Genomic DNA, 24,978 nt, shown 5'->3' with positions numbered 1-24,978 from the left:
ACAGAATATTTTTATTGTTCCTAAGTACCTTCCCGACAATATTTATAAATTACAAAAGGAAAAGTGATAACTTTAGAATGGAATAACCCGACCAACACCAGTTTAATCAACTTATCAAAGGTATATATTATTAGTAAGGCAAAGGAAAAATGTGTGTATCTGACACGATGAGATAAAATGAGAGCAAGTTATTTCTAAAATAGTCTATCCAGAGATGTGAAACTTGACTCTAATGTGAGGAAACACCAGACACATCCAAATTAAGAGATATTCTACAAAATAAGTAATATATAATTTTCAAAAGTGTCGATATAGAAAATACAAATAAAAAATGAGGTACTGGGATGCCTGGGTGGCTCAGCTGGTTGAGCGTCCATCTTTGGCTCGGGTCACGATCTTGTGGTTCATGAGTTCCAACCCCGCATGGGGATAGTTGCTGTCAGTGTGGAGCCTAAATCAGATCCTCTGTCCCCCTCTCCCCCACTTGCACTCTCTCTATCTCTCTCAAAATAAATACATAAATACATAAATAAATAAATAAATAAATAAACAAACAAATATTTAAAAAAAAAAGAATGAGGTACTATTTCAGATTGAAGAAAAATGAAGAGACACGATAAGTAAATGCAACATGTAACACCCCTTTGCTGACTGAGGAAATTTGACTGGGGTCCAAAGATCAGATCATGATAATATATTAATGTTCATTTCCTGATTTAGTTTGTTTTCAAGAAATATACTCATGTAATCTGAAAATAATAATTTCATATTTTCCTTTAAAAATTTTTCATGTCCTATTCCATTGACCAGAACTTTTACAAACCTTTCTCTTTAAATAGTCATTACAATAATAGGCATTTTCGCATTACTTATGACTTCCATGAAATTATCTCTGATGTTTTCAGCTGTAAAAAAATACTGGATGTTGGCATCATACTAAGGATTTCCCTTCCTATTTCTTCCTATTTTTCTATCATAAAAAAGACCAACTGTTTTTCTGTATCTATTGAGATTAATATATTTTTTCTTGTTTTGACTTGTATGATGTGAATAAGTATAATAACATATTTACTTATGATAAATAATTTATATATCCCTGGGGTATACCTTAACTTGCTGAAGTTTATTCGTAGTTAAGTATACTGCTGAGTTAGATTTACTAATGTTTTCTTAGAATTTTTCACCTGTATGCTGGGCTGCCTGGGTGGCTCAGTCAGTTAAACGTCTGACTCTTGATTTCGCCTCAGGTCATGATCTCACGGTAGTGAGATCAATGCTGGACGTGGAACCTGCTTAAGATTCTCTCTCCCACTCCCTCTGTCCCTCCTCTGTTTGCACTATCTCTCTCGCTCAAAAAAAAAAAAAAAAATTTCCACCCATAGGTAAAAAAAATTATCTGTATATTTAAAAAAATTTTTTTATGTTTATTTATTTTTGAGACAGAGAGAAACAGAGCATGAGTTGGGGAGGGTCAGAGAGAGGGGAAGACACAGAATCCGAAGCAGGCTTCAGGCTCCGAGCTGTCAGCACAGAACCTGACACGGGGCTCAAACCCACGAACCGTGAGATCACGACCTGAGCCAAAGTTGGATGCTTAACCTACTGAGCCACCAAGATGCCCCTCTATATTTTTAAAATTGTGCTTTTTACCCAATGGGCTTTTTTTGAGAAAATGCTAACAAGATTTATAACATCACTCAGTTTTCTATGTGCTTAAACAACAATTGATGTATCACTCCATTTTATAGTCTTTTCTGCTACCCACATTATTAGTTTTTCATTTTATTTTTAATAATCCCTTTCTCTGCATACTTTAGATTAAGAACCAGCAAACTTTTTCTGTAAAGGACATATAGTAAAGGGCTGTGTGACTTTGCAGGCCAAATGGCTTCTGTCACAGCTACTCAGCTCTGCCCTTGAAGCACAAAAAGAAACATAGACAACTCAGAAATGAATGAGCACGGCTATGTTCCAGTAACCAGCTTATTTACCAAAACAGATGGTGGGCTGAAATTGGCCACTAGACTGAAGTTTGCCAATCCCCGCTTTATTTTAGATATTCTTTTTGTAACTTCTTAAATGAAATTTATAATTTAAAATTTTTACTCTTTTTCTGTAATCTTTAAAACACATAGAGACATTTATTTTCCTCTGAGTAGAGTCTTGGAAATCTCTCATAAATTTTGATATGTAAAGTTCGCACTGCTGACATTTTCCTGCATATTATATAATTTACATTTATATTTTCTTGTGGTCTAAGAATTATTTAGAAAAGTTGTCCGTTTAACTTTTAAATGCTAGAAAATGAAAAAGGCTTTGAAAATAGGGTCATGCATAAAAATAAATAAGCACAACTAAGTGGCATTTTAGGGCGGGCAATGGCACATGTCATTCAGGGCAAATGTGACAGGCTCAGGGATTTAACTCATTGTCTTGTGCTGCCCGAGTTAGAGCTGTTTGGATACATAGTGGCCAAAAAGAATTCCGGTGTAGATGTTATTAACTACCTAAAAAAAGTACTGGATGATGCCAGTGGGGTGGCCACAGAGAATGGTTTTAGATTAAGAAATTCTCTGCGAGAATATGTAAAGAAATGCTCCTGGAAATAGAGAGTCATAACATAATCCTGCAAAACGCAGAAGACAGGTTATTGCGTCTTGTTAATTTTATTTTGCTATTATTTTCTTGTATTATGGTCAGAGAATGTATCCGCTACAATAGCAGCATTTTGCAAGGTTTTGGACTGTCCAAAACCCTCAGATTAGTACGCAACCAGTTCTTTGCAAGTGTTTTATGAGTGTTGGGAAAGAAATGCTAAATCTCTGTAGGACAGTGATGTATTAATGAATTTATTTATGTGTTACAGATACCTCCAGGATGATACAAAATGTCAACTTCTTTTGGATTTCTACCATCTGCACATTTTGACTATTTTACCTATTTTGATATTGGTTACTTTTATGCAAAGAACACAGCTTTTAAAATTTTCTTTGAATATTGTCCCTTTCATCAATAATACAGTGTTGCGGGTGCATTTAATATGTTTGGCATTGAATTTTATCTTGTTTGGCATTAATGTTGCCACCTTTACTGTCTTTTCATTTCAATGAGTGTTGTCTATCTTTGCCCATCTTTTGCTTTTAACTTTTGTGAAGATGTTTTGAGTGTATAATCTTCCTTTTCTTTTAGATGGCGCAGTTTTATAATCTTTTCTTTCGGTAAAAAAAATGTTGATGTGAGTTTTTCCCCTTAATTAGACTAATTTCCTACTGTTAAACTTATTTGGTCATTTTAACCAAGAATTGAGGAGAGAAATAGACACCAGCACTCATGTGAACATGTTACCTTGAATTTAACTGATAATCTCTTTTTCTACCATAAACGCATGCAGGTTTTACGGACTCAATCTTTTACTTCAACTTCTGATTGGAAATTCTCAGACAAAAATCTCATCATTGGTTTTTGATGAATCACTCACAGCAAGATTTACATACAGAAGCCTAATAATGGCTGGTCGTCAGTGAATCAGGTTTATGCATTGTGTGGTCTTTAACATCTCTGAGTAGGTTATTAATAAACACTTATGGGGGTGGAAATAAAAGCACTGGATATCTTACAATTTTTTCCCCAAATCTTGAAAATGCTCGCCTCCATCAAGTATACTGCATCAAGTTACATATGTTTCTGCTACCAAGAGCGTACAATGGGACAAGAGAGCAAATCAGAGGTGTGAAGGAAAGCGAGTGGTTTTCTTTAAAAACATGAAATATCAAGACCCCCAGGAAACACTAGGATAGACAAGAGAAAATAAATCCAGCTTTTTTTTTTCTTCTCATTCAAATCAAACGTAAAGGAAATTGTTGGCTTCTCCCTCCTCCATGGTATATATTTTCACTTAATTATTTTCTGTAACAGTGACCCAGACTGAGCCACCCTCTGGGAACTGTCCATCTGCTCGGAAATTCACAAAGCAAGCCCCATGAAGGTTAGCTGTTAAAAGCTTTATGGATAAGAACTGAGATGGTTTCTGGTTGTAAACTCTATGGCCACATCATGGATTTAGTGGCTCTATTCTCGAATTCTATGCGAGTTGAATTATGGAGACTGAACTTGTTCTGCCTCTGTCAGACCATATTCCTCTAACCTTTCTGAACATGATGATGTCTAGCTCCCACATTACAATCTCAGGAGACTGTGTTTTTTCCTAAGTGTGTACCTAATTCTTATAGGAGCTCAAAAGATTAAAAAAAAATGTGAGCAGAAAGAGAGTAATTCAGAGCTATAGCCACAATTCAAAATAGAGAAAATTTGTCAATTTACTGTGTTCTTTTATGACTTTCTGCTATCAGGCTATTTCCATCATAAAAAAAAAAAAAAAAAAAAAGAAAAGAAAGAAAAGAAAAGAAAGAAAGCTCCCAGATGCATAAAGTGAATGTCACTAAGGCACACTATCTCAAGGTACTACAGTGCTGAAGAGCTCTGGAATTCCTGAAGAGGTAGGCATTCAACAAAGGAATTGCATTAGGGGAGGCAGCAAGCTATAAAACCCTGTTTTCCCTTTTGGAAAGGTCATTATGGCAAACTTTTCCTCCTTTATGATAGGAAGATGCAATCAAAGGGCAGATTCCTAGACACTAACACTGCGATCTTATTGCCATGATTTGCTCTCCCTGTCTGAGGGTCTAGTTGGCGGGGGGGAAGGGATGATGACCCACAAGTCCAATATATGTTGTACATAAACAGTAATGCAATAACAGTATCAAATTTTTTTGTCAGGCAATTAAACTTTATGCCAAACTAATTCAATTTTGCTCCTGTTTTATTAAGTCTTATGGAAAAAAAAAAAAGAAATCTGTTCTCACTGGTAAATCACAAGTTTCACAACACATTTCTTAATACAAGCTCCTTGTTCTGCTATTTTGATATATTAAATATCCAGCAACGAATTTCTGGGGTCATAAATCTACAGTGATAAAATTAATCCTATTGCTGAAGACAAATAAATATTTTATTGCAGTTTTATGAGCTTTTGTTCCCTCTTCACTTGCAAGGAGATGTTGTTTAGTGGTACAAAGACATTTTGCTTTTGTAAAATGTGCTAGAAACAATATAGTAATAATAGAATTCATATCTACAAAACTTGGTGTGCACCCTTAAGATTGAAAGTCAGGCACATCGGTCCCCCCCAAATTTATAAAGAATAGTTTGCCAATGGAAAATATCCCGTCGCTATGTTCAACTCGATTTATATTCTGAAATCTTTTCATCTCAAGTGTGGGCACTAATTCTTTTACATGACACTTTTGTTATTGTTGTTATTAGCAAAAAAATTTGAGTTGTAGAAGGGGAGAAAGTGCAACAAACCAAATACTCACCAAGATGTAATTCTTCTAATTTTTCAGATTGTGCACACCCTGGAGGTTACAATGAAAGTTTTATATGCAGAACGGAGTGGAAGCAAGAGTTGTAAGGATTAGGAAAGGGGAAAGCTCCAGGGTAAACTGGCCCTCTGACATCTGTAGAAACTTTAATAGGGTTGCCTACTTTCAGAAAACCTTCCACAAAAACATAGAAATTTAGTATGGAAAAAAATCAAGTAGTTTATTCCCTCCCATATACAATCGTTAAAAGGAAACAGGTTTAGAAATGGTAGATTACCTACCCTGAAAATATTTTATGCCAGAACTGGGACCAGACTTGAGTAATCTGCCTGCCAATCCTTTAAATTTAGCAGTTTAAAAAAAATAATAATGCATTAATTGCTAAAAATTTTACAAGACATTTTGCAAATTTCGCTTAGGCAAAAAATCCACAAGAGTGTTATCCCATGAGTACTCCAATCTAACCTGTTCATCATTCACTTTGGCCTTTCTAAAACGACCTTTGCTGTTTCTTTTCTTTTTTTTTTTTTAATATGAAACTTATTGTCAAATTGGTTTCCATGCAACACCCAGTGCTCATCGCAACAGGTGCCCTCCTCAATACCCATCACCTTTGCTTGAGATATTGCTTACTGCTTTCCTAGGTTCATAATCTTTCACTTCAGATACATTTTCTTCTTTTATATTAAAATCTTTTAAATGTTTTATGTATTTTTGACAGAGGGTCAGAGCGTGCGTGGGGGAGGGGCAAAGAGAGGGAGACACAGAATTGAAAGCAGGCTTCAGGCTCTGAGCTGTCAGCAGAGAGCCCTGACATCAGGCTCGAACCCTCGAACCATGAGATCATGATCTGAGCTGAAGTCAGCTACTTAATGGACTGAGCCACCCAGGTGCCCCCAGATACAACCTCTTCTTGAACCAATCCCCATCTCTCCAGGCTCAAATCGTGCAGGCAGAGAGACATAATTAGAAATGAGACTATTCAAAAGCACTTTTATCTCTGGCAAGAAGTAATGTGTATATGCCGACTTCACTTTATATTCTAGCAAACTGCAAAGAATACCAAAATAATTTGCAAAGCACCGTGTAGATGAAAGAGATGGGATATAATAATAAATAGTGGGGGTGGGGGGAGTGAATAGGGTAGGGAACTTTCACTTCTAGCCAAGACAAAATACCAGAGACCTGATTAACCTTTCCCACCAGAAACACACAAACAATAAAAGGAAATAAAACATATGAAACACACGATTTTGAGATCCTGGATATCAGGCAATGAAGGAAAGTGATCCTTTAAAATGAGAAACAAAAAAGGCGAGCCCTAAAATTTCCCCAGCCCACTGACCTGAGAAAGAGTCCAGGTTGTAATGCATGAGGGCAAACCCAGGTTGCATCCAGGAAATTCCTTGAGTTGAAAAGTTGGTGTTGAGAGTCTGGAGGAAGATCGCTAGAGGTCCCAGCAAAGAGTATCAGAGAAAAGAGAGGTGCCCAGAAAGAGAACTCTTTAATAAGAACCAGCCAAACACTATATTCCCTAGTCTCTTTTTTTCATCTGCTTTGGGCAATGAGATAGAAGGAAATGCTATATGTAGAACTTAACAGATAAAGAAGACCTTTTCCTACTGGCTAGAAATTTAGTGTGATAGTTCGTTAGAGCAATCTTCTTGGACAATGAAGCCAATGTGCAGAACCACAAACATCTAAACTTTTGTGTCTTTAACCCATAGTGATAATCTGCAGAGACATCCACCATTCTATTTGGGGTTCGGCTGTTCGCCCACACAGGTTCCCAAGGTCACATAAGTCAATTTCACATACATCATCTGTTCACATCTGAGAGCTCTCTTTCTTGCTACTCACCTTCCTTACCTGCGCATTGGGCACATTGGAGAGAGAGTATTCTGTTGCTTCTACAACATAACGTTAAGATATGGGAAGCTCAGTGGAAAGGTAGAAGACCTTTACACAACAGAGCATTTTTATTCTTGTAACATGCTGTCTCTGTAAGATATACCTGGGAACTGAAACATAAACCTACTTGGGGATTTTCTACCCTTCCCTCAACCTTTCTGGTAAACAACCCATGCAGGGTGGCACAGCGATCTTACCTAGGGGACCTACTACTGTTGATTTCTTTTCTGTCTCTTGTTTTTCTTAGTGGGCAGCAAGAATGTTTTGCTCTTACTAAAGTATTATCTAAAAGTACTTTGTCTATGCCTGGAGCCATTTCTATTTCAACAAGGATCCAGGTTTTCAAAAATCGGAAGTCAAGAGGAGACAATACATTTGACCCTGATTTCTATTGTTAAATCCTTTCCTTGATTCACTGAGCAGAGAAAAAAATGGCTAAGATAAAAAAAGAAAGTTGGAAATTTCAGGAGAAATGAATCAGGGAAGATATGAAAATATTATCCTCCCACAGTAGATTTCATCATCCTCAAGCTCTCCCCCTGGTTTTTGAACTCATGGGTGTTCTGATCTGGAGAAGGGATGATTAACAATTTTGGCAGCTTTCTCCTTTTATCTTTTTAGAAAATGTTCCTTTTTGTTTTCTAATAAATAAAAATAGTTTATAATGAGTGCTTAGCTTCCCTTACAGTGAAAAGTTGCCCTTTCTGCTCTGGTGGTGAAGACTTTCAGACATACTAAAAAATGAGGCATAAAACAATCAAGTGGAACTCACTTAAAAAAGCAGGGAATGACAATGCTCAACGAAAGCCCATGCAGACGGGATGAAGAAACCACAACATCTACAAATGCACGGAAGACGAACATGGTGTGGCAGAGACATTTAGGGAACTCTGGACCCATCATCCAGGAATGGAAACTCTGAAAAGAGCTAAGGAAAAACAGGTTGCACAAATCACTACTTTAAAAGAAAACATATGAAAGCAAAGTAACTCATTCCTTTATTCTTCTTTTTCTTCTCAATTACATTTGGTTTTTACAGAAAAAAGGAACCAAGCAAGCTTTCACCAGCAGCCACCCTCTCCCCACCCTACCATCGCACAGTCGCCCTCTTCAGTAAAAAGATCATGTGATTTGCTGAGCAATTCTAAAGTCATAGCAGGGTAATATTTTGAAATGTTACTTGACATGTCTTTGTCCAAGTTTTGTTGTGCTCATTGACTGCCCTACTGTCAATGGTTGGGCCATTCTAGCAGCTTTCGTTATGCCTTGCCCTTCAGGGTAGGCAGGAATAAGCAGCCACATTCTTTGTTGGGTTATTGAAAACTTACTGAAAAGGCAATTTATTGAAAATAAAAACCTTTGTGATTTCTAACACTTGTGATTTTTGAGAGAGCAAGTCATTGTGGGTTTAAGAGGTTTAAGCAAGGGTTTGTGGATTTAACACAGCTTTTATTTAAAAACAGAACAAAACCAAAACAGAGTATGGAAGATATGGGTTGATGAAATGAGAGCTGTTTTCCCACCATACGGCAAAGAGAGAGATAGAAACATTTCCTGGACTAGAGTAATGATCTTGAAGAGGACTAGAAACTAGGGCTAGAAAAATTAAGCGTCTGGCTTGGGTCTCTATTCTCTGTTTATGCCCATGTTTAGTACCTGCCAAAACTGTGGTTGAAACTTTAATTTACAATGGAAATAAGAAAGCAGAAAAGACTTATGTCTCGATGCCCAACTGGAAGTCTTGGAAGAGACGGTCTCCCAACATGAATGATGATCATAATAGATTACAAACGCTCTGTTAAGATAAAAGCTTTTTGAACAATAATCAGAGATAGAAAAAGTATTTAAATGTAAGGATGTATAAATAGTGATAACATCTATACAAAATAATACCAGGTCAGAAGCACTTCTAGAATAGCGATGTGAGGAGCTCTGTAGATCCTCTCCCAGTAAACTAAAATAACATGAAAAGCTAAAAAAAACCTTTTAAAGCCTCTGAAAGTCATTCAGTAAGTGGAGAAATATTTATTCAACAAAAGCTAAATCTTGGCAGCAAGAACAGAAAGAGTCAGTAAATTTAAACCATGACTTGCTGCCTTTGTCTCCCCAGGTCAGAATGATGGAAGCTCTAAGCATGTGAAGCTAAGAGGATGAGGTGCTCTTTCACAACAGCTCCAACTCTAGTGTTAGGGTATCTCCCCAAGAGGGGCAGGCTACAGTATTTCTCATCCCTGCCTCTCCCAGCTCCATGTTGCAGAAGCTCTATTCCAGCCAAAAAAGACACAGAAGTTAAGGGTCCTTTTTCTCCCCTAGTCCCTTGTCATAGGAAGTTCTTTACTAGGCATGAAAGGCTGCGAATACTGGGTCCTAATCATCCTTGACGCATTTCATGTGTATAGCAAAGGTTACATGATAAGAGAAGAAAGCCAAGAAGACCAGAGGCTTTCTTTGCCTAGAACTCTGTTCATAGAACATGGACGTCCCTGTAAGTGAAATGGGTTGCTGTCTTCACCCCACCTCTGGAGCACTAGCATCCATGTTCTTCCCAGGGGGAAGAGGAAGGTCATAAGGACAAACTCTCCATAGTTCTCCCTAAAGGACGCACTTCATATGGAACAGGGTGTGGAGAAGTTCAAGTTTAAGGGCATGATAGAAAACAATGGAGATTTTGACAGTGAGCAATTAGTAGGGGACTTGTGACTCTGTAACAGCAGTAAGAGAAAAGACACAACAGCTAGAAGGTTAACAGAAATAACTGAAGAAAGAAGCAGCAAAGAAGGGCTCTCCTGGGATTGAAGGAAGTCTTAAGGTTTAGCCTCAAAGACTCTTCCTACAAACAGGAGTCAGACCATTTCTGTTCAGACAGGATTGGGTCAGGCTTCAGAGTCATTTATTGATCAGCGGGGTGCCAAAAACAATAGAGAAATCAGCTAGAAATGAGCGTAGACTAACGGCTGGGTCTGATACCAATACAGGCAGACAGAGCCAGTAGCTTAAGAGGGAATTCATGGAAAGAGACAGTCAAAGTAAAACCATTGTCAAGCCAGTGGGGTAGAAGTTCGGGTACCTGTGTACATGGCCACAGTTGCAATCTCTGAGAAGCAACATCAGAGGTGGCACATTTTGGGAAAAATAGTTTTCACTCAACTAGTTCAGTCATGTACCCCCAAAAATAAACAAGTGAGCAAACAACAATGACAGTCCTGGAGGTGGAGTGACAGTTTCAGAGTTGCTACAATATATTACCAAAATATCCAGTTTTGAACAAAAAAAAATGGTGAATTATGAGACAAGCAAATAAACAAGAAGGTGTAACCTACGCTCAGGATTTAAAAGGGTAAGCAACAGAAACCGCCTCTAGTGGAGCCTGAATGTTGTTCTTAGCAGACAGTAGCTATTATAAATATGTTCAAAGAACTAAAGGCATCCATGCTTAAAGAATTAGAGGAAGGTATGATGCTAACGTCTCATCTATTAGAGAATATTAATGAAAAATAAAAGTTATAAAATAAACCAAAAGGAAATTCTGGAGTTCAGAAGTCTAATGACCAAATTACAAAATGTGCTTGAGGGGCTCAAGAGTATACAGAGAGAAGAACAAATCAGTAACCATGAAGCTAGATTAATAAGGATCATCCAATCTGAGAGCAGAAAGAAAAAAAGAATGAGGAAAAAATAACAAGAGCCCTGGAGAAATGGAGCATACAATTAAACACACTAACATACAGTTCATCCTCATTATTCATGGATTCTGTATTTGTGAAATTGACTACTCGCTAAAATTTATTTGTAATCCCCCAAATTAACATCCATGGCAATTTTCAGTCATTCACCGACATGTGCCGAGCAATGAAAGATTTGAGGCACCCGGCATACACATTCTCACACACATTCTTTTTTGTTTTTAATGTTTTTTAATATTGAGAGACAGAGAGAGACAGAGCATGAGTGGGGAGGGGCAGAGAGAGAGAGGGAGACACAGAACCTGAAGCGGACTCCAGGGAGCCATCAGCACAGACCCCGACGCAGGGCTCGAACCACAAACCACGAGATCATGACCTGAGCTGAAGTCGGATGCTTAACTGACTTAGCCACCCAAGCGCCCCTCACACACATTCTTAAACACATTCCGAGGTCACTGAAGGCAACGTGCTGCCTTATTGTTTAGGCGTTCATACCTTAAACAGTGTCCTTTTTGATGTATATTAAATGCCAAGTCTTTTGCAGTTTTGTATTTTTGTTGTGATTTTGCATTTTAAACTCTCCTCAAGTGTAGTTCTAGAGTTCTGTTTAGTATCCCTTAGCACAAGAAGGCTGTGATGTGCCTTCTTAGAAAATATGTGTTAGATAGGCTTCATTCAGGCTTGAGTTACAGTGGTGTTTACCATGTGTTCAATGTTAATGATTCAACAATGCATTACATTCAGGAAAAAGAAGAGGAAATCTGCTATCTCGTAATGGGACTGCTTCAGAAAGTGCTAAAGTAATATGTATAGTACATAATGAAGCTACGGAAAAGGTAGAAAAGCAGCTAAATTTGTGGATTCAAGAATTGATGATGAAGAAAAAAAATCTTCTTTTAAATTTTTTTTAATGTTTATTTTTGAGAGAGAGAAACAGAGAGAGACAGAGCATGTGTGGGAGAGGGGCAGAGAGAGAAGGAGACACAGAATCTCAAACAGGCTCCAGGCTCTGAGCTGTCAGCACAGAGCCCAACGCTGGGGCTTGAACCCATGAACTACGAGATCATGACCTGAGCTGAAGTCAGACACTCGACGCTTAACCGACTGAGCCATCCAGGCCCCCCAAGAAAAAGATGTCTCTTATATCTTTAATATTTGAGGAATATCTGTCTTGCACCTGAGAACATTTAAGGAATAAAAGATTCATAAATGTAGCTAACAACCCCTTGTATGGTTTTGTGGACCATTTGGATGTGGGATTTGATCTATTCTCGAGATTTCATTTGAGGACTCTTTATGGCTGGCCTAGAAGCGGCCTACAGTCCTGATAATAATAATTCAGATTAGTATTTGTGTCACAGCACCCAGATGTGTAATAATCTCCAGAGTCTTAAATGTTGCTTCACAGGTATAGTTCTAGCAAACAATTCAATAAAGTATCTTCCAACAAATATAGAAGAAAGTCTGAAACTTAAGTTGAAATGATCATTGACAGAAACATTATACACAACCATGACCATAAAAAATATACAGATATAGATTTATCCTGTGTTCAGATGATAATAGAGTCTTCCTCAGCTAACACTGATGAATTAAGAAAAGGAAGGGCTGAAACCTGATACCAAAATGATTTTCTGTTCCTGTGTGGTTTTTAAAAAACGTTTATTTATTTATTTTGAAAAAGAAAGAGAGAGAGAGAGGGAGAGCTGGTGCCCATGAGTTGGGAGGAGGGCAAAGAGAAAGGGAGAGAGAATCCCAAGCAGGTTCCATGCTGACAGCACAGAGCCCCACGTGTCACTTGATCCCACAAATCATGAGATTGTGACCTGAGTCAAAATCAAGAGTTGGTCGCTTAACCAACTGAGCCACCCAGGCATCCCATCTATTCCTGTGTTAAACAATACTGGGGCTAGGCATACTTCCTCTGACTCCATTAAATAATATCGAGAATAAGCAAAGTAAACTTAGGTACTTGCTCCAGGAAATACTTGCTCCTGGGAGATAGGACTATAAACAAACAAGAATAGCTTACTTACAGAGACTAACAGCTTTACTCATCATACACACTTCGAGACCCTCACTTCTCTGTGCATGCCAATCGAAAATAGTCATTTCATAAACTCTGCCCAGTCCCAACCAGTTCTCCTCCTGGTAAGACCCAACTTAAAATTCTCCCTTTCATACTCTAAAAGTATACAAATATTACCCACCTCCCAGATTTTTCCCTTCCGAAGTGCCACAAAGACTCTGTCAAAGTTGTAGTTTCCTTTATTGCAATAGGTCTAATAAACTTAGCTTTGTTGGATTAACAGAATTTTCTCCCGGTCTTTCAGAGAATTGACAGTTGTCATACTGATTTTTATATCCTATTAGACAAAGATAGGCTCTTAAGCTCTATTCTCTGGGTATATGTCAGGAAGTGCCAAAAAATAATTGCCGCGTTTACCAGACAGAGAAACCTATTGAACTGAAACATTGCCTTATATTTTTACTAACAGCTATAGTGCAAAAATAAAAGCGTTATATGCTCATGCTTTTGAGACTACAAATATTTTGTTTCATTGCTTTTTAATTAATGTGGAAACTATCTAACATGGAAAAATGAAACTCAGAGAATCATATCAGCCCAGAGAGAAGAAATAAAAATTGCCAGGTTTTAGGAAGATACAGTTTAAAAAGAAAAAGAGAGACCATGTAGAAGGACTTTGAACTAAACCATTCATGATGTGATAAGTAATCTGTTCCTAAGAGGGGCATAAAGATATCTGAAGGCACGGGAATGTATTTATTCGTTCAATAAATATGTTTTAATAGCTACTACAGGCTGAATACAATTTTTAAAATTGTATGGCGGTGTAAGGCGGTGAATAAAACAAACATGTTCCCTAACTACATGGGACTTGTGTTTTAGTGGTGAAAAGGCAATCCTTAAAAAGGAAATATGCGCATATATATAGAATTACGACTTTTGGGAAGTACTAGGAAGTAAAAGAGACTCAAAATAGACTCAAAGGTACCGGGAAATTAAGTAACCTTTGTGGAAGGCACGGCATAAGATTAAGTTGGGATGTAGATTTTTTTTTTTTTTTCTATTTTGACTAGAAGGATTAGGGCTAAATTTCCTAGCAGTTGGAAATGTGCAAATCTCCCAAACACTGAGAGCAGAAATGAAAGCAAAAGCAGATTTTTCAATTGTCTTACATAATGGGAAGTAACAGATAACAGGAATGAGATCTATTTTATCAGTCTTGAATCCAATGATGCACTAGGTTTGGAGAGAAAGGATTGAGAGTGTGTAAAACTGCCACCACTAGAAATTTCTATTCTCGTGTACCATTTTCAAACACTTAGGCAAAGTTATTGCGAAAGAAGTTGGAATTAGGACCTATTATGAAACCCTAAAGGAAACAAAGTTTACCGGTATAACAATCTAACTTACTGATTTAATTACACTTATCAGTAAATGCATTTCACATTGCTTATCTAAAATGTCCAGGACATAACTTGTGTATTAATGAATTTCGATATCTTACCTCCAAAAGAATGCACAAATATGATAAAAAGCATTTTAGCATGAAATGACACACAAATACACACACATTCACCCAATCACAATTTAATGCTTTTAAAAGCGTTTAAATTTTTTAAAAACTGGACCTTATATGCATGATAAATGACAGGTGCTTTATAAGATGTTCAGTAAATCCCACCATTCAATAATGCCACTTACAAAGGAGGAAATTACAGCTGAAAAATGAAATAAATTCCCAAAGGTCCACAGCTAAGTAATTGGGTAAATGAGTTTTGATGTCAGGCTTGTTTGGATGCAAGAGCGCGTGCTTTCTTTTCTTGGCTACTTGTTCTCACGGAGTAATGCTGAACTTAACATTTGTCAAAAATTCCTAGGTATGATCCACCAGGATATAAAAGTGGGAGAAAGTAAGACCCAACCTATGATACCTTTAGGCAAACAGCCTACCACAACATACAGAGTTTTCACTGCCACATCAGCAAAACTCAAAAAGTCTGAGAACACACCTTTGATTTGCAAATTGTTGATAGAAGTGTGAATATGTGAAATTCCTAAGGAGGTAAAGTTGGCAGAATCTATTAAAATGACAAATACAGAAACCTTGGAACCAAGGATTGTAAATTTGAGTTTGTCATGTCCCTGGCCTTCTGGGAAAGGAATCCTTTTCTGATCTTCTGTCCTGCTCTTTCCTACAAGCCTGCTCAGTATTTTCACCAGCTTCTCGGTAACTGGATTGGTGGTCTTCTGGATACACTTGTCACCTAGAACCATGTTCCCAGTAGTCTTGACCTTGATTATTTCCTAGAATCTCTGGCCACCCTGCCCAATTCGCTTGATAAGTCTCCTTAGAGACACTTGCCCGAAAAAAGTGTGAACCCATCATAACCTTTTCATGATAAGCAGTGGCTGTGGGTTACTGCTCCCCAGTAGCCAGATTTATAACCCTCCCTCCAACTCTGTTCCCTTTGTGCAGTGCGATGGACAGATTGGAGCATACTCTGCAACTGGGTTTGCTCAGTAAAAATACTGACTCTACTGCACCCCATCAGGCACCACACTAACTCACTGAAGTCAAAGGAAGGAATATTTTTGAAATGTTTTCTATAAGGCTAAGTCCTCTGCTAGCAAACTTCTGCATATATTATCTGATTCAATCTCCATTGCAGACCTGTAGTGTAGCTATTATTATCTTCATTTTCTGTTGAATAAACCAAGACCTAGAGACAGTACCTTTTTAAGGTCATATGTTAAAGATTGAGCTGGGATTAGAGCCGTGATCTTCACTTTCAATCCAGTACCATTTTTTAATTAAACCTCATGGCCTCTAAACCACCTCCCTTTTAATCAGAAAGGGATATTCAATCAAAAGTCAAGTTTCCATTTCAGCAGCTTTAATGAATATAGAAGATGTTTTCTCTATACGATTTCATGACTCCTCAGATACTATATAAATTCATTGTCCAATAGCTTTTAATATCTTTTGTATATTCCTTTGTGTTGTGTTACATTGGCCTTTTGTTTTTGTTTTTTGTTTTCCACCACATCAAATCTAGGTCTAAGTCAAAACATGATTAATTTCGTCATTTATGAAATATCCTAGAGTATTTTTCTTTGCAAATCAGTTATATGCTATGCCTTTTGTAGGTCTGAAACACAGCCAATCTCTGTATTTTGGCAGTAGGTGACTTACGAAGCCCTACAAATGGAACTTGCCATCTGTGTGATAGCTGAGGATTTCGGGCTTGATTTGTCAAAAAGATATTTAATCTGTATTGATAAGTATAGGTTTATATAGTCATTTTTAACTTTTATGAGTTTAGAGGATATCTCTGTACATGACTTTGCTCTTCATCTTGGTTTTTTGAATTTAGATTACTCCTGGCTCTTAACACAAGTCCAATTGGTGTGGTCTACTCCATCTTGTCTATCTACCTTGTTTGAGACACTTCGATTTGAACTGCTCCATTTCCACTTTAGATTTTCTCATTAGTGTTAAAGTTACCTTTCAGATAACTGAACTTCTTTTGTTTATTTTATTCTTCAGTCTTTCATTCAATAGAAATGTGGGCAGAGATGTTCCATTCACAGTGTTAGGGGATTTAGCTTCATCTTATGCATTCCTTTTCACAATGAGGTGTTTTAAATATTTTATTCCCATTTTAGATATGAGAACACTAAAGCTTAACCTACTGATGGCATTTTTGTGGGATACATGTTGTTGCAAACTTCCTGCACTTTATTCCAATGTTGTATCTTCTGTATTGGATACACAGTGACATGATGTGCTATCAGAAGGCAGAGGGTAAAGGCCACATTACCTGGGTCATCAATTAAAAAAAATTTTTTTTTAACATTTGTTCATTTTTGAGAGACAGAGTGTGAGTGGTGGAGGGGCAGAGAGAGAGGGAGGCATAGAATCCGAAGCAGATGCCAGGCTTTGAGATGTCAACACAGAGCCTGACATGGGGCTCAAACTTGAGGACCACAAGATCATGACCTGAGCTGAAGTCGGATGCTTAACTGACTGAGCCACCCAGGCGCCACCCACCCCCCCAGGTCATCAATTTTACTTTAGGTATATTATGGAATAAAAAATAAAATGTTTGAGTTTTTCAAAATAAAATAAGAAACTGAAGAAATTTAAAGTTTGCTGTTAATTATGTAAATTGCTCATATATATATATATATTTTTTTGCTATAGGGTGTACGTACCAGATAAGAACTTAGGTCAGCCACATTAAAGAGAAATCTGAAATATCAGTGGCTTGTATGAGATAGAGGTGTTATTTATTGGGTAATGAGAAGTCAAGAGTGAGTTAGGGAGTCCAGTGTTGGTGCAGGCTGTCGGGAAGCACCTTCTGCCATGGTGCTCAGCCAGCCTACATGGGTCACAAGATGATTCCTACTCTGTATCATCATTGAATCTATATTCCAGAAATAAAGGAGTGTGGAAAAGACGAAAGGATAACAGACAAGCCAGCCAAGTTTGTCCCATTTTAAATGTCTCATTGGAAGCACCCAACAAAATTTTCTTTCAAATTCGTTGGTGAGAACTGTTTCACATGGGAAATGTTAGCTACAAGGAAGGTTGGGAAAAGTAAGGTTTTTTAGCTGGACAATTGCCACACCCAATAAAATTGGTATTGTGTTAGTAAGGAAGTAAACGAGAAATGGATATTGAGTAGGTAACAGTTGCCCACCCAAGTAATTGAATGTGATGGTTAGAGAAGTTTCCATTATGCCTTGGAGACATGTCTGTTGGTCACCACAGAGGGCCCACCCTAAGAATTGGGCCTCATAGAAATGAAATGAGTTTTAGTTTCAAGTTTTGGGAAGGACTGATTTACAATATATACCATCTGGGTGGCCCTTCGCCTTGCAAAATCTATTGACTGCTACTTCAACTCGCAAGCAAATGATCGATTTAACCCCCTATAAATTAAGCTTAGACTACTCATGTCTGAAATCGCTAGAGATGTTCAAGCTACGAATTCTCCATTTTCTGCTGACCTTGTGAGTGGTCTGTGTCTGCTTCTTGTTGGAGCATGTACACTAAAATTGTTCTAATTTCTGAGAATTTGAATGAAAGAATTCAACTGTTGAGTGGCTTTACCTGGACCATGAAAATACCAAATGCATTTTAGTTAGGAGAACTCTACTGTGGACAAATGGACTCAGAAGAGCCCAAATTGGCTCAGTTATGGTGCTCTGAGGTCAGAGCAGCAGTGCCTCGGAAAGTATTTGTGTTTCCCTTAGAAAATTAAAATCTCCAAACCAAGAGTCCCCAGGTGCTTTTGAATATTCTTATTATTTAATTGCATTGTGGTTGGTGAACCCAGGCCCTGCTGATGAGAGAGAGGATAGCATCTTGTTTTTCAAAAATCTATTATGTTTATGTCAGAATAGAAGGAATACTTTTCATTATACAAGTCCCAAGATTTGGATGTTCAGCACCAAACTCTGTGATGTGCTTAGACCTGGCGACTTTAGGGGAAAACAAATGTCACTTTTCTTTTTTCTTTTAATTTTTTTTAATGTTTATTTTTGAGAACGAGAAAGAGAGAGAGAAACAGAGCATGAGCAAGGGAGGGGCAGAGAGAGAGGGAGGCACAGAATCTGAAGCAGGCTCCAGTCTCTGAGCTGTCAGCACAGAACCCAACGCGGGGCTCGAACCCAGCAACCGTGAGAACATAACCTGAGCTGAAGTTGGACGCTTAACCTACTGAGCCACTCAGGGACCCCTGAATGTCACTCTTCACAGTGGAGGCGGGATTCGGTTACATTTCCCAGATGAAGCCCCCACTATAATCTAGTGTTTTCAATTTACCCAAATCCCACCAGAAAACATAGAATTTGAAGGGCACAGGAAATACGTGGAGTCAAAGTAGTTAGACAAAAACCATTATGAGGCTGAAAACTCCATAATTAACAGTGTAATACTTCATGTCTCACAGAAACACAGATAATTAAAATGGACCAACCACTAACAACTCAAAGGAACAAACAAGGAGAAGATGGCCTCACAGTGCCCCCTAGCAAACATTGCAAAATTCCTCTTTGTTATCATAAATCTGGGATAAGCTATTTTGAAGGCACAGTCCAGACGTGTTGTTCCTAATCACTATTGAAAGTTTGAAAATTATGAAGATATATGTTGATGGGCACTTAATACTAAACAAACAAAACATAATAATATTCTTTGATTGTAATCTGCAACTACATACTTATATGACTGCTCTTTCTTCCTTCCATCTGTCCTTTCCATTCTTCCTTCCTTTCTTCAGTTTAAAAAAAAAAATTTCCTTAGCCTGTATTCTTATATGTGAAGCACAATAAAAGTAAAAGCAAAGCTAATAAGATTTCAAAGCTGTTTTTCTCTCTTCCAGAAATTCACATGTGTTAACTTGGATCATCATTCAATTCTGCTAAGCCAACTCTTTTTATATGGGACTAGCTGAATTTTACAGCCTATTCATCTTACACCTTTTAATTAAATGGCCTCTACCCGGTGCCCGGTCCTTAGTCCACTGTCTTACATAATGTATCTGCTTGCATTTTTCCTTCTGATTAAGAATAAGAAATGGTTATAGGGAGTGGAGTAGAAATATGTGAGGATTGCAACAAGGCAAAGCAATTTCATTTTTCACCTGGATGTGTCCTGAGCTTTTCATTCAGGTCAGCTGAGCTTCTAAATGCCGTGAGTGATTACTAATTCTGCTTGGTGTTCCCAGCAAAGCTGAAGGTAATGAGAGGAAGAGATTTTGTGACAACCACAAGGTGGATAGAAGCATAAAACAATAGTGTTCAATTTTGAGAAAGTCAACAGAAATGTTAAAAATTAGCTAACTCTTCTGGGTGTTCTGGAAAATTGGAGAGTGGAAATAATAGGTAGATGACATGTGATTAAATATTTAATTAAGCTAAATACATATACACCTCTTAATTCTGAATGTGTTCCGTAGAATCGTATTCCACCAAAGTGAAGTAGAGAAACATTTTTAAACAACTCTCTCTTCTGATTATATTTAATTGCTGACTTGATCAGGCTATAACACATCATCCAACATTACTCTCAAATCAAGTCACGTTTCATATCACTATTCCACTTATCAGACCCAGTTTTGCAGATGGGATGATGCTCAGGGTACGAATTTCCCCTGCTTAGTCACCATATTGACTTATTAACATTTCGCCTTCTTGATTAATTTAAATGGCTTTGCAGAGGTTTACCCTTTGGCACTCAGGGACCAACATAATTGCATCATAGGCCACTCTTGTCAATGCTGATGTTCAAGAAGATAGAAATGCGATGATGCTTTTCTGGACAAGGACAACTCTGGAAGAATGGGGGAACATCCCGGATTAGATTTTGAAGCTCAGTGCTTTTTAGTTAAAGGAAACTCCTGAGTGGAGATCTAGCACCTTGTCCCGTCAAGTTTTACTCCAGAAGATATTCACACAAATGCACCAATACTCCTGTTTCCAGAAGACTATTCAAAATCACCGGAGGAATTCAAAATCACTAGAAAGTGGTTAAAGAGAGATGCATGAGTAGAAAAGGGATTTAAAAATGTTTCAAAATTAAGAAGTGCTTTAAACTTTTGCATATACATTTGTGAGCGTATTAACTCCAGATATAGAAAGTTACAGCTATGGTCGTCGTGGTGTTTTCTTTCCTACTGGTATGCTTAATTAATCATATGTTTATTTCTCCTACTAGACTGTGACTCTTGCAGGACAGGAACTGAGTCGTAGGCAAATTGTATTGCAAGTAGTGTACTTGCACAATGTAATTGGTACACGATTACTGATTGAATTGGATGGAATTGAATTAACTTAATACTGGTAAATGTCACTATCCAATCAGTCAGCAAGCACTGGAAGCTTGTACTAGGGAAACAAAACACTGCCTGGCCCTGGGACTAGGTATTCTCTAAAAAGAAGGTTGGTTATATGATTTTGATTAAAGCTAATATTGGATTTTTCTAAGCATAGTAATGAGTAGTTAACTGATTCCGCATTTCCCCTCGATCCCAAAGGAAACTGGGTACCTATTATGCAATCTTCAACATTCTAGTGCCTTCCCTTTTCCATAGCATAAAATAAGCTATCCCTACAGAGACCATTTATGAGTGTAGTTTGTTTTAAAAGCACATCTGTCTTGCAAATCAGTATTACAGGTGCTGTATTTTAGAGGGCCATTGACCTCGAAATAGTTCCAGAACACTTGACACTCAGCAACCATTTTCTTCGTGCCATAGCATGTGGTGCACTAAAAGAAAAAAATCATAATTGCAAGGTTACAGCATAATCAAACAAACAGGAATGCTAACACAATCAAAATAACTAAATAAAGGCACTTAACGAAAGAATTAAGAAGAAATCTTGCGAGGCAGATGAAGTGGTCCGTGTTGTGATTAAGAGGTGGGTTCAAAGCTGAACTCTGAATCATGAGAGAGGATTTAAATCAGGCTCTTTGTCTACTGATGTGGGGGGGGCTCACCCCTGTGGCTGCTGCTCTGAGCAATATGCAGAGAAATAGGCTGGAGGGGAACTGAGCAAACCATGTACCACTGAGGGTGAGAACAAAGGGAAAGAAACTAGAAACAATGCAGAAATGCTGTCAGCGTAACTGGTAAAACCTCAAAAGACAGAGCCACTGGACCGATTTAATGGCAGAAAGAGAGAGTTTCCTCTGATAACGCATTACCCAAAAGTAAAGAATGCTGTGGAGTGGAACACAGTTCATCCGTAAGCCCTCGGGATCAGAAGCATCAATAGTAATCCTTGGGGTACAGGAAAGTTATGTGAGTCTTGTCATCGTGTCTGCCCCCTTCATTCCTCCACCGCGCGCGCGCGCACGCACACACACACACACACACACACACACACACAGAGTTTATCTCAGGGCTGGTTTGATATTATGAATTACAATACATCAATGTTTGGATTTTAATCACCTTAGTTAGGATTATTCACCAATTTAATTAATATCTCTCAAAAATTCATCAAAATCTGAATAATATGCAACCCCCTGGGCAGATGTCATACATTCAAATCCTGTAAATCCTTTACCCAATTCCTTGTGATAGAACAAACTTCTTCCTTGTTTTTTTTTTTTTTTTAAGTCATTTACAGGAAATCAAGGTGTAAATCAGGATCATTTTCTTTTTTTTCTTTTTTTAAATGTTATTTTTAATTTTTGAGAGAGAGAGAGAGAGAAAGAGAGAGCAAGTTGAGGAGGGGCAGAGAGAGAGAGGGACAGAGGATCCAAAGCGGGCTCTGCGCTGACAGCAGAAAGCCCAATTCGGGGCTCAAACTCATGAACAGTGAGATCATGACCTGAGCTGAAGTTGAATGCTTAACCAACTGAGCCACCCAAGTGCCCTGTAGGATGATTTTCTTAAACCCATGCAGCATATTTTGTCTCACAATCTTGAGTGGTATTGATAGCATAAAAAAAAACCCCTACATTCATACTAGTAGATTAAAACATTACAATTGGTAGTAGTTTATTTCTTTTTAAAATTATTTTTATTTTAAAGTAATGAATGAAATTATTTCAAATCACATATTTTCTTTTTAAAAAATTTAAAAAATGTTTTTATTTATTTTTGAGAGAGAGAGACATAGCACAGTGGCAAAGGGGGAGAGAGAGGGAGACACTGAATCCGAAGCAGGCTCCAGGCTCTGAGCTGCGAGCACAGAGCCCAATGCAAGGCTCGAACCCATAACTATGAGATCGTGAGCCGAAGTCAAACGCTTAACTGGAGCCATCCAGGAACCCCTCATGTCACATATTTTCTACAAGTTTTTTAATATAAATTGCAGTCCCCTCCACTTTTTCTATGTCCCAACCTTGTCCCCTAAAGGTTTTTATTCTTCTGGCTGTTTCTTCTTCTATTTATCTCAATATTCTAAAATAATTGACTTGCATTACCCTTTCTTCAATCATCAATTTCAGATATTATCACTTTATTTTTGTTATGGCAATTAAGTCCACCCTGCCTCAGTCACAGACAAGCATGTAGACACACACACACACACACACACACACACACATTCTTCCCTTTCCCTCATTCTCTCAATGTAGTTTAATATTATGTTTTTAGGGGCGCCTGGGTGGCTCAGTTGGTTAAGCATCCGACTGCGGCTCAGGTCATGATCTAACGGTTCATGAGTTCAAGCCCTGCATTAGGCTTCATGCTGACAGTGGGAAGCCTGCTTGGGATTCTCTCTCTCCCTCTCTTTCTGCCCCTCCCCCGCTCACTCTCTCTGTCTCTCTCTCTCAAAAAAAAAAAAATTAACGAGGAAGTCAAGGTTTACATTACTTGGTAGGCCTTGATAGTATATACATGATAGCATTTTTTTCTCTTACATTTTGCCTGTGGAATTAATTAATCATTGTCTTTCCTCCCCCTATTTTCCCAGTTTCATTTGGATTCATTACTACATTTTCCAAATATTCCAACAGATCTTTCAAATGCCTATTGGTAAATTTTTCAGTCGACTGAGCAGAATTCCTTTTTTTATTTGGCCTTGATTGTTTTCTGGAAGACCTTCACTCTACAGGTCTCTGTCCCCTGCTCTGGCTTCCTTGGGTCTCCTGTGCTGTTCAGATTCTCCCTTAGCTAGAGTTCATGTCCTTCTCATTTTTCATTTTCTCTCTTGTTTTTCTGATACACATCCCATAGTAGCTTCCTAAGAGGAGGATCTAAAGAGATAAATTTTAAGAACTTGTATACCTGAAAATTAATTTATTTTCACTTCCCATTTTATTGATAATTTGCCTGAGTATAGAATTCTGGATTGAAAATACTTTCCTTCAGAAGTTACTTCCCTATTTTATAACATCCCACATTTTTATTAAGAAATCTGATGGCAGGTGAATTCTATTTTGTTATGTTTGATAATAATTGTTTTCCTCACACCAAAAGCTTCTAGGACTTCCTCTTTTTCTTTACCGTTTTTAGATTTTCTGATAGGTTTAAGTATTTTTTAGTTTTATTTTATTCATTTGCTTGATATCCCATGAGCTTTCCTAATCTGACGATGTGTGCCTTTTGGTTCTGGAAATTTTCTTGTCGAATTTATTTGCAATTGTTTTCCCTTTTAAATATTCTGTTGGCCTTTCTCTAAGCACTAATGGTGAAACTCCTGGGATCATCCTTTTTCTTTTCTCATGTATTCTATTCTTTTCATGTCTTTTTTTTTTTTTTTTCAATTTTCTGGGCGATTCCTCTGGCTTCATTTTTTAAGAAATTAATATACATACATTAGTTTGTCTGCCTTGTGTCTATTTATTGTAAGCCCTTTTATTTCTGTTTGTTTGTTCCCTCATTGATATAGCTTCTCCTCTCGGAGGACCTGCACCATGGCACATTTATATTTAGATATAAATATACATTTGGTACTCTTCTCACCTTCGTGTTTGAATGACATCAATGTCAGAGCTGATAGAAGGAGGGGAAAAATAAAACACAAATGTGAAGTGCTAAAAAAGAGCAAGTTAGAGCAGTGTACGTGTTGCTGAGTTATGGGTGTTCAAACTTCCCTCTTTTATGTAGTTATCACTTCTTCACATTCGTAAAAATGGATTTTACTGACAGTTTAAAAGTCAAAACATAGGAATTCATACATAATTCAAAATACATAGGAGTTTGTTACAGAATTCAGTTGCTGAAATAAGAAAAATAAAAAGAACCTAGCTGTCCCACTAATTCTATGACTAGATCATACTAAAACAAATAAAAACAAAAACATCTCCCAATGGCGGGGAAGGCTATTTTCCACAATCTTCTTGGGGACTTGAAAACACTTACACCTTTGCCATTTCATTCCAATTCTGAGTCTTTTTTTTTTCCATTCCCCCCCAGAACACTAACCAACAAGCAGACACGAAACACTGAAACAAGGAGGATGAGGTATGATACCGGAACATCAAGCTTAGACTGGAAATCGAAGTGATGGC

This window comes from Panthera uncia, chromosome D4 (assembly GCF_023721935.1).
Source record: "Panthera uncia isolate 11264 chromosome D4, Puncia_PCG_1.0, whole genome shotgun sequence".
Taxonomy (NCBI): domain Eukaryota; kingdom Metazoa; phylum Chordata; class Mammalia; order Carnivora; family Felidae; genus Panthera; species Panthera uncia.
The sequence above is the reverse complement of the archived record's forward strand: the minus strand, read 5'-3'. Positions refer to the sequence as shown.